General features: G+C 42.5%; 1 protein-coding gene across 1 annotated transcript in view; it reads left to right on the forward strand.

Annotated features, from left to right (window-relative positions):
• Nucleotides 1-8,859, forward strand: part of negr1 (neuronal growth regulator 1) — a 379,243-nt gene that overhangs the window by 341,531 nt on the left and 28,853 nt on the right. The gene's annotated exons all lie outside the window — the stretch shown is intronic.

An 8,859-nucleotide genomic window follows, 5' to 3' on the forward strand; every position in this document is an offset into this window, starting at 1 on the left:
TGATGGTCGGCTTCACGAATTCGAAAAGGTGTGGATGTGTTGCCGGAGTGAAGAAGTTGCTTAAATGACTTTATTGTGACAGCACCATATGCAAATGATGATACAGCATATGCAGTTTGCATAACCTGAATGAAATTTTTCCGAAATATGTTTTTTCATATTAAACATATTCCCCCTTACATCTATACACATTTATACAGATTTTTGTACAGTTCAAAGGGCACTTATTCAAGCTATCTAAGCTTGCAGGTTTTGCAGCCACTTTATTTCATGTTCGTATCTCTTTTATGGACCCTACTTCTTTTAAAATGCCACCCAAAACTGGTGTGTGTCTGTTATCATCTGTCTGTCAGTAACTGTTGCATTATCTTTCCTGAAACTGAAGAAAGATATGTCATTTCTGTTTTTCTTCCTCTCCCCTTTTTGTAGAACTAATTGAACCTACTAGTTTTACTAGTCATCCTATTCCTCCCTTAACCACAGGTCAGTATGCCCGCATGCATTTAGTCAGATACTTTTGATACTTTTTATTCTATAAACTGAGAGAAAAATGAGAAATTTATATTTGAGTTTTGTCTTTTTACTGTTTTTGGTTTGATATTCCTCATTTTAATTTTTGAAGTGACATTTCGTTTTAGGGTTCAATTAGCTACTGCATTTAAGAACGAATAGGAAGGAAATTTTCATACTCAACAGGTCAATGAAGTTCTGAAGCTTGGTTACAATGTGTTCCTTTTTCTAATTATCCTCTTTGTCGCCTAATTAATTCTCAGTGTTATCTGCAAATTATGCGCCTGCTTGCCACTATGCCTACTTCATGATCACTTCATTTGAACACCCACATTCACATTGCATCTTGCTGGTAAATTAGTCCAGTTTACTGACCTGTACTCCCAACTAAAAAGCTCAATTTATCCAAAAACTCCAAGAGTACTTACGTAGCATTTATGTACTTTAGGATTTTTTTTTATATGAACACGCAATTATTGTACTTCAATTAAATACTAAGACAAATATTCAGAGATGTAAGTTTTATGTCTGTTTAATATAGCTCCTAGGATACAATACAATATCTTTATTGTCATTGTACAAGTACAACAAGATTAAGAATGCCACTTCCATATCGATGCTTTAAAATAAATAAAACACGGCGAAAACAAAAACAACAAAAGGAGGGGGAAAAAAGGAAACAAGGTAAAGTGCAAAAAAGGTTCATGTAGGGTCAGTTGTGCCAGATGACCATGGGTGCAGAGACAGATCATGGGGGGCTCTCAGCAGGACCAATTCAGAGCAGCTACAGCTCTAGGAATAAAGCTGTTTCTTAAATCTGGAGGTGCGGGCGTAGAAGGCCTTGCAACGTCTGCCAGATGGAAAGTAGTTCAAACAGACGGTGGCATGGGTGTGTGGAGTCCTTGTAGATCCTGGTGGCTTTCCTGAGGCAGCGTGCATTGTAGATGTCCTCCAGGGCTGGTAACTGTATCCCAATGATCCTCTGTGCTCTGCAGACAACCCACTGAAGAGCTCTCCTATCCGCTGCCGTGCAGCTGAGATACCACACATAGATGCCATATGTCAGTATGCTCTCTGTGGTGCAGCAGTAGAAGGTCATCAGTAACTGTTGGGGCAGACCAGCCTTTTTCAGCGTCCTCAGGAAAAACAGCCGTTGCTGTGTTTTCTTGACCAGTGCAGCAGTGTTAGTGGACCATGTGAGGTCCTCTGAAATGTGTGTGCCCAGAAACCTCAAGCTGGACACTCTCACCACTCTGACCCCGTTGATGAAGACTGGAGCGTATTCCGCATTCTGTGACCTTCTAAAGTTGATAATTAGCTCCTTGGTCTTAGCTGTGTTTAGGGACAGGTTGTTCTCTGAGCACCAGCTCGCCAGGTTCTGCACCTCCGCTCTGTTGGCTGATTCATCGTCGTTGGAGATCAGCCCGATCACCGTTATGTCATCTGCAAATTTGACGATGGTGTTGGTGGCGAATGCAGGAACACAGTCGTGTTGAAGAGGAAGTAGAGGATGGGGCTCAATACACAACCCTGTGGTGTGCCAGTACTCAGAGTGGTAGTGGAAGACAGGTGAAGGCCCATTTTCACTGCCCGAGGGCACTCCGTCAGGAAATTAAGGATCCAATTGCATATTGACGAGCTGAGGCCTAGCTGGTGGAGTTTGGAGGTGAGCTTGGTGGGGATGACGGTATTGAAGGCAGAGCTATAGTCTATAAATACTACTTTAGGTCCCTCGCACCAGGCTGGGAATTTTTGAGGAGGTGCATTTTAAGTTGCGCTGCTGCTGAGACCGAGGCATACTTAAAAGCTGTTTCTTCTGAGAGTGACCTGATATATCACTGCTATTGATGTATTGGTATGTTGCACAATAAAGTTTTTTTAATGTAAAAGTTCTAGAAACCAAGATAGACTGAAGCTCGATATTTGCTGGCTCAGAAACTAAATAGATCGTCAGTGCAGTTTCAAGAAACACACCCCAGAAATATCCTCTGTTTGATCCATATTCCAAAGCCAAATTGTTGCGCAGATGTAGCTGATGTAAAATTTAAAGCACAATTATCCCACTCCTCTTCTTGGAAGTGCTCAGATTATTTTTGCTTTATTTCAACAGTGTCATCTTGACTGAGATGCAATCCATCTCTCAAATTATTTTTAAAAACATATTTTTATCCGTTATCAGGAAACAAACAGCAAACAACTATTTGAGTGTTTAAGGTCACAGTGCTCCATTCGTGAAACTGTAATTGTACTTAAGCCATCATCTTTGAAGGGAACAGAACACAGTGGGGTGAATGCTATTTCCTTGTCCGTACATTGCCTGAGAAACTCATCTGCAACTGCACAGGCAGGTCAATCCATGCCGACCTGTGGCACCAATAACTGTTTTGGTTGTGGGCTTCCCACTGAAAATTCAGTTGCACCTTAAAAAAATGTGATTAGTGTAAAATGGGTGGTTGACAGTTGGCACAGTTTCGGTGGGCCATGGGGTCTGTTTCCAGCACGTATCTTTCAATGACTCTACGACTCCAAGCCATCTAATATTACTCGAAGGCCCTAAAACAGTCCAGATACTGCACGGAACATGCGAAATAACCGTTGAGTGATCATTGGGACTGTTTGCTGGGATGATGATGGTCAGGGGGAGAGGTGCCCAGAGGTTGAGACTCAACTAGTGGATCAGAGCCAGGACGGATTAAAAGCAGTTGTTTATCAGGACCTGGAGAAATTGAGATATCCACAGTTGGTGATGGGGTTGTTCAGGAGGTTAGTGAAGGGTTGCGCAGGGTGTGGTCATGAGAACGTTGGGTGGAGAGGTGGGCTGGGGATTATGAGTCTGTGATTTGTTGGTATGATGGTCAGAAAACTGGTTCAGAGCTCAACAGAGGGTGCATAAATACTTAAATTAAACGGATATCATCCACTTTAGGTCCCTCGCACCAGGCTGGGAATTTTTGAGGAGGTGCATTTTAAGCTGCGCTGCTGCTGAGACCGCAGCATACTTAAAAGCTGTTTCTTCTGAGAGTGACCTATGACTGGCCAACCATCTGAAATCCCAATAAGATTTGTGGAAAGATGTCATTAGGTATGCATGTGATGTAGAAAATGTGTACTTTTGAATGAGTAATTCACAACCTAGAAGTGCCTGCTTGAATTTCCTAAGTGTAGCAATTTGACCTAAAAATGATTGTATTTGCATTTCACTTCAAGAGAAATCTGCTATGCATCTGAATTTCAAGGCCTTTTGTCCTTGAGCATCACATTGCACAGCAGATAGATGTACTTCACTTTACTTTACAAGTACTCACTGCTTTCGCAAACAAGGTACTGAAAAGTTAATAGCTTTTTCAAAAGAATAAATTAAGAATGTAAAACTTACCAGCAGTTCAAGATGTTAGACTACCTTAAGTGGTTTAGGGATAGTCATCAGGTCTTAGCATTGATGCAATTCTAATGAATTTAGACCTCATCTTATTGGGTAAAATCGTGCCAATTTTGTGGTTCTGTATAGAGTTTGTGGTTTTCCCGTGACTCCAAGTAGTGTGTATACTTTAAAACTTTTTTTAAAATAACAACACTGAATTTTGTTACACTTTCCACTAACATTCAGATGGTTTGAACTATGCTGTTCTTTGCGAATCACTTATCATATGAATAGTTTTAATGTTTGGTCTGGTACTTCGAATTACCCTGATAAGTAATGTTGGCTCAATCTATTCTGGGTTACTTTTGGCAAATGGGATGTTAGCAACACATCAATATTTAACAGCTAGTGATAAATGGCTTTCCAAGAAATAAAATTGGATTCAAACGCTTCCCTTGTGACAGGTTCACCCTATATTCCTTTCAACCTATATTCCTTTCCCAACATACATCAACAAGTCTGTGAGATCCATTTATTCATATTGTCCACATTAAAGAGCTGCCCTTTTGATTTGTTCCACAAGCTTTTTAGTCTTTGAGTGAAAATCATCTTCCTGACTTTTTTCTTCATCCCTTCGAATATTAAATTGCATTTTTCTTGTCCCAAACCATGATCAATGGGAGCAAATTTTCTGTATCAGCTTTGTTAAATAGCTCCAATAACAACCTCAGAAAAGTGTTATTAGAGAGTTATTATTCATTTACTTAGTTCATATGTTCCATTTAATAATGAGTTTATATTGTGCAATCTTAAAATTAGAATTAACCATTCAGTCTGAAGTGGAAGTGAGGTTGTTACAACTTTGTGCAAAGTAAAATAAGTTAAATTGAATAATTTGATTAACTATTGGCTCAGTGAATAACTATTGAATCTGTTAAGGTGTGCTGTAGTTTGATCACTGATTCATTCTGGTTTATGTCTGTTCTTCCAAGATATTAGTGAATATATTACATTTGACGTGGTCATATATTCTGGGTCAAAGACAGATCAAAGGTACATTCTCCATCTCAGGAGACAGACTTGCCACTGCCATCTTTATAAACTCACCAATTCCCACAGCTACCTGACCTTACCTCCTCCCACCCTCCCTCCATAAAGTCTCAATTGCACTCCAATGCATCTGTCCACAAGAAGAGAATATCTGGCTGTGTAGGAAGTAACTGCAGATGCTGGTTTATACTGAAGATAGACACAAAATGCTGCAGTAACTCAGCGGGTCAGGAAGCATCACTGGAGAAAAGGAATAGGTGATGTTTTGTGTCAGATCCGTTCTTCAGATGGAAGAATATCTCCTTCCAGAAACATGGCTTCCCCTCTGCCATATTTGATGGAGCCATTGCACACATTTCCCACACCTTTGCGCTGATCCCACCCTCCCCTGGCAGATGTTAAATATAATTAACTTGGTCCTCACCTTTCATCCTACAGACTCTACATTCAGCACATTATCCTTCATCATTTCTGCCATCTCCAGCACAATCCCACCATGGGCCACATCTTCCTCCTCCTCTCTTTCAGCTTTCCACAGGAGCAGCTCCCTTTATGACTCTGTGCTTCCCCAATCCCTCCCCACCCACCCATTTCGGTAACACCCCTACCCCTTTTTCCCTCTCTCTGTGCCCTATCCTGGTGCGCCACCATCTCTCCCACTAATCTGCCCCTCTTTCTCCTTGCCAACCCCCCCCCTTGTCCTTTTCCACCTGCATTTTACATTTTACTTTTATTATCTCCTTATCTTGCAACCTTTTATCTTTTAATCTCTAGCCATTGTCCACCCATCTGCCCATCAATCCCCCCCCTCACCTTCTCCCGACCCACCTCTTTACTATGTTTGGTTCCCCTACTACAATGTCTGTAGAAGGGTCCCAACATGAAATGTTGCCTATCCACGCACTCCAGAGATGTTGCCTTGCGCGTTGAATTACTTCAACACTGTTTTATTTTGTTTGGGGGGAGGGGGAGGGGGTTGTAAAACAGTATCTGCAGTTCTTTGTGTCTTCCCCAACCCTTGGCAGGTGTAACACCTGTCCCTTCACTTCCACCATGGACCCAGGTGAGGCAAAGGTTCACCTGGGCCTCTTCCAACCTGGTCTACAGCATTTAGTGCTCACATAGTGGCCTTCCCTACATTGGTGAAACAAAGCGTAGATATGGCAACCATTTTGCAGAACATTTGGGGTCTATCTGCACCAGCCATCTTGAGCTTCTGGTTACGTGTCACTTTAGCTCTCATTTCCAATGCTATGCCAATCTAACTGTCCTCTGCCTTTTGCATTGCCACGGAGAAGCCAAAAGTAAATTGGAAAAACAACATCTCATATTCTGCTTGAGTATCATAAAGATTATGACATAGCTATGTGTTTTCATTGTAAAGCATTCAATAACATTTATGATCATGACAAGAAATCACTGGACCCACATCAATTTGCATACAGGGCAAATAGATCCACAGAGGACGCCATCTCTCTGGCTCTTCACACTGTCCTGACTCACCTAGAGAGACAGGGCACGTACGTGAGGATGCTATTCATAGACTATAGCTCCGCCTTCAACACGGTCATCCCCACCAAGCTCATCACCAAACTCCACCAGCTAGGCCTCAGCTCGTCATTATGTGACTGGATCCTGGACTTCCTGCTGGAATGACCGCAGGCAGTGAGAATGGGCCCGCACCTGTCCTCCACTATCACCCTGAGTACCGGCACACCACAGGGCTGTGTTCTGAGCCCCATGCTCTACTCCCTCTTCACACACGACTGTGTTCCTGCATTCGACACCAACACCATTGTCAAGTTTGCAGATGACACAACGGTGATCGGGCTTATCACTAACGGGGATGAAACAAACTATAGAGCGGAGGTGCAGAACCTGGCGGACTGGTGCTCGGAGAACAACCTGTCCCTAAATACCACCAAGACCAAGGAGCTGATCATCAACTTCCGTAGGTCACACAACGGGGAATATGCCCGATCTCTATCAACGGGGACAGTGTGGAGAGAGTATCCAGCTTCAAGTTTCTGGGCACTCACATTTCGGAGGACCTAACATGATCCAATAACACTGCTGCGCTGGTCAAGAAGGCACAGCAAAGACTGTTCTACCTAAGAACACTGAAAAAGTCTGGTCTACCCCAACAGCTGCTGACGACCTTCTACCGCTGCACCATAGAGAGCATCCTAACGCATGGCATCCCTGTGTGGTACCTCAGCTGCACGGAGGCAGAAAGGAAAGCTCTACAGCGGGTAGTCCATAGAGCTCAGAGGGCCATCGGAACACAGCTACCAGACTTGGAGGGCATCTACAACACACGATGCCTCAGAAAAGCCACCAGCATCCACAAAGACTCTTCACACCCCTGCAACAGTCTGTTCGAACTCCTTCCATCGGGCAGACGATACAAGGCCTTCTACGCCCGCACCTCCAGACTCAGGAACAGCTTCATCCCCAGGGCCATAGCTGCTATGAACCGGTCCTGCTGAGCCGGATGGTCACAACGCATAGATCAACTTGCACTTTACCCTGTCTAAAACTGTTACAATTGTTTCGTTGGGTTGCTGTTGTCTAAATTACTTAAATTATTGCATTGTATGGGAGGCGCATTCCCAATCTCGTTGTACCCCTGGGTACAATGACAATAAAGATATATTGTATTGTATTGTATTGTAATTGGAATTAAAATAATCTTGCTTTGGTATTAGCAGTTCTCTGGAGTTTCTCTCAAACCACACCACCCTACCCCTCCAACTACCTCACTTCACCCACCTGTATTTATAAGCAAGCCTAGTCAGGCTTGCTAAGTTGATAAGTTATTGAGATTCAGTAACCATGGTCAAATCTAGGTGTGACATTCATACATTTAGAAGATTTAAGATATGTAGAGAAGGATTCATACCAAAATTATCATGAGTGGGAACCTTGCAGAAACAGAATGCTGGTCAATGTAACAGGTCAGCAATATTTGTTGAGCAAAAGACCCACGACCACGGGAGAAGAAAAAGATTGAGATTGAGATTGAGTAGGGAAGAACTGCAGATGCTGGTTTAAATCGAAGGTAGACACAAAAATGCTGGAGTAACTCAGCGGGACAGACAGCATCTCTGGAGATTGAGATTGAGTACTTTTAATGTCATATGTGAAAAGTCACAGGGAGATGCTTTGTTTAGCAAACCTAGGCACAAAGAGTCACCATGTTGCCAGTGTATAGCTGTCAGGATGGGTAGGGTGAGAGAAAAAGGATGATAGGTGATATATAGGCAATATGAGCATTGAATTTTCCAATTTCAAGTAACCAAACCCCCTGTGTACTCCACACACACACTCGCATTTATACACACACATACACACACACACACACACACACACTCCCACCCATCCACCTAGTTTTTTCTCCATTTTATTGCCTCTCCAATACCCCTCCACCTGTCGATCAGCTCCTCCCCATCTAGTTCTACATATCAACTACCAGCCTTTAGCATTATTTTGGAATGATTACTTCTCTAAATGACTTACATCTAAATGTATGAATGTCACTACTGAATCTGAAAAACCAGTCAACATTCACTGGCTGTGGTTCACATCTAATTGCAGGTGGGTGAAGTGAGGTGGTTGCAGGGGCAGGGTGGAGTGCTTTGGGGGAATCTCCACAGGACTGCCTTTACCAAAGTAAGATGAATTTATTCCTAGTTGGGATATTTATCATAAACGTCACTACATATTTTGTAATAAAAGCAGTAGGTGATTCATGATCTATATTCCCACGAACATGGAGCACAATTTGATTACATCTTTAGTCTCATTCATTGAGCTTGACATGACTGGCAGTCTAATAGCTGCTGTGAAGAAGCAGTACCTTTTAACAAATTTACTTCATAAGATTGTTTTTGATAAGAAAATGTGGATTAAAGGATAATTTCTCTTATTTTTCACAG

Source organism: Rhinoraja longicauda, chromosome 11, assembly GCF_053455715.1.
Source record: "Rhinoraja longicauda isolate Sanriku21f chromosome 11, sRhiLon1.1, whole genome shotgun sequence".
NCBI lineage: Eukaryota > Metazoa > Chordata > Chondrichthyes > Rajiformes > Arhynchobatidae > Rhinoraja > Rhinoraja longicauda.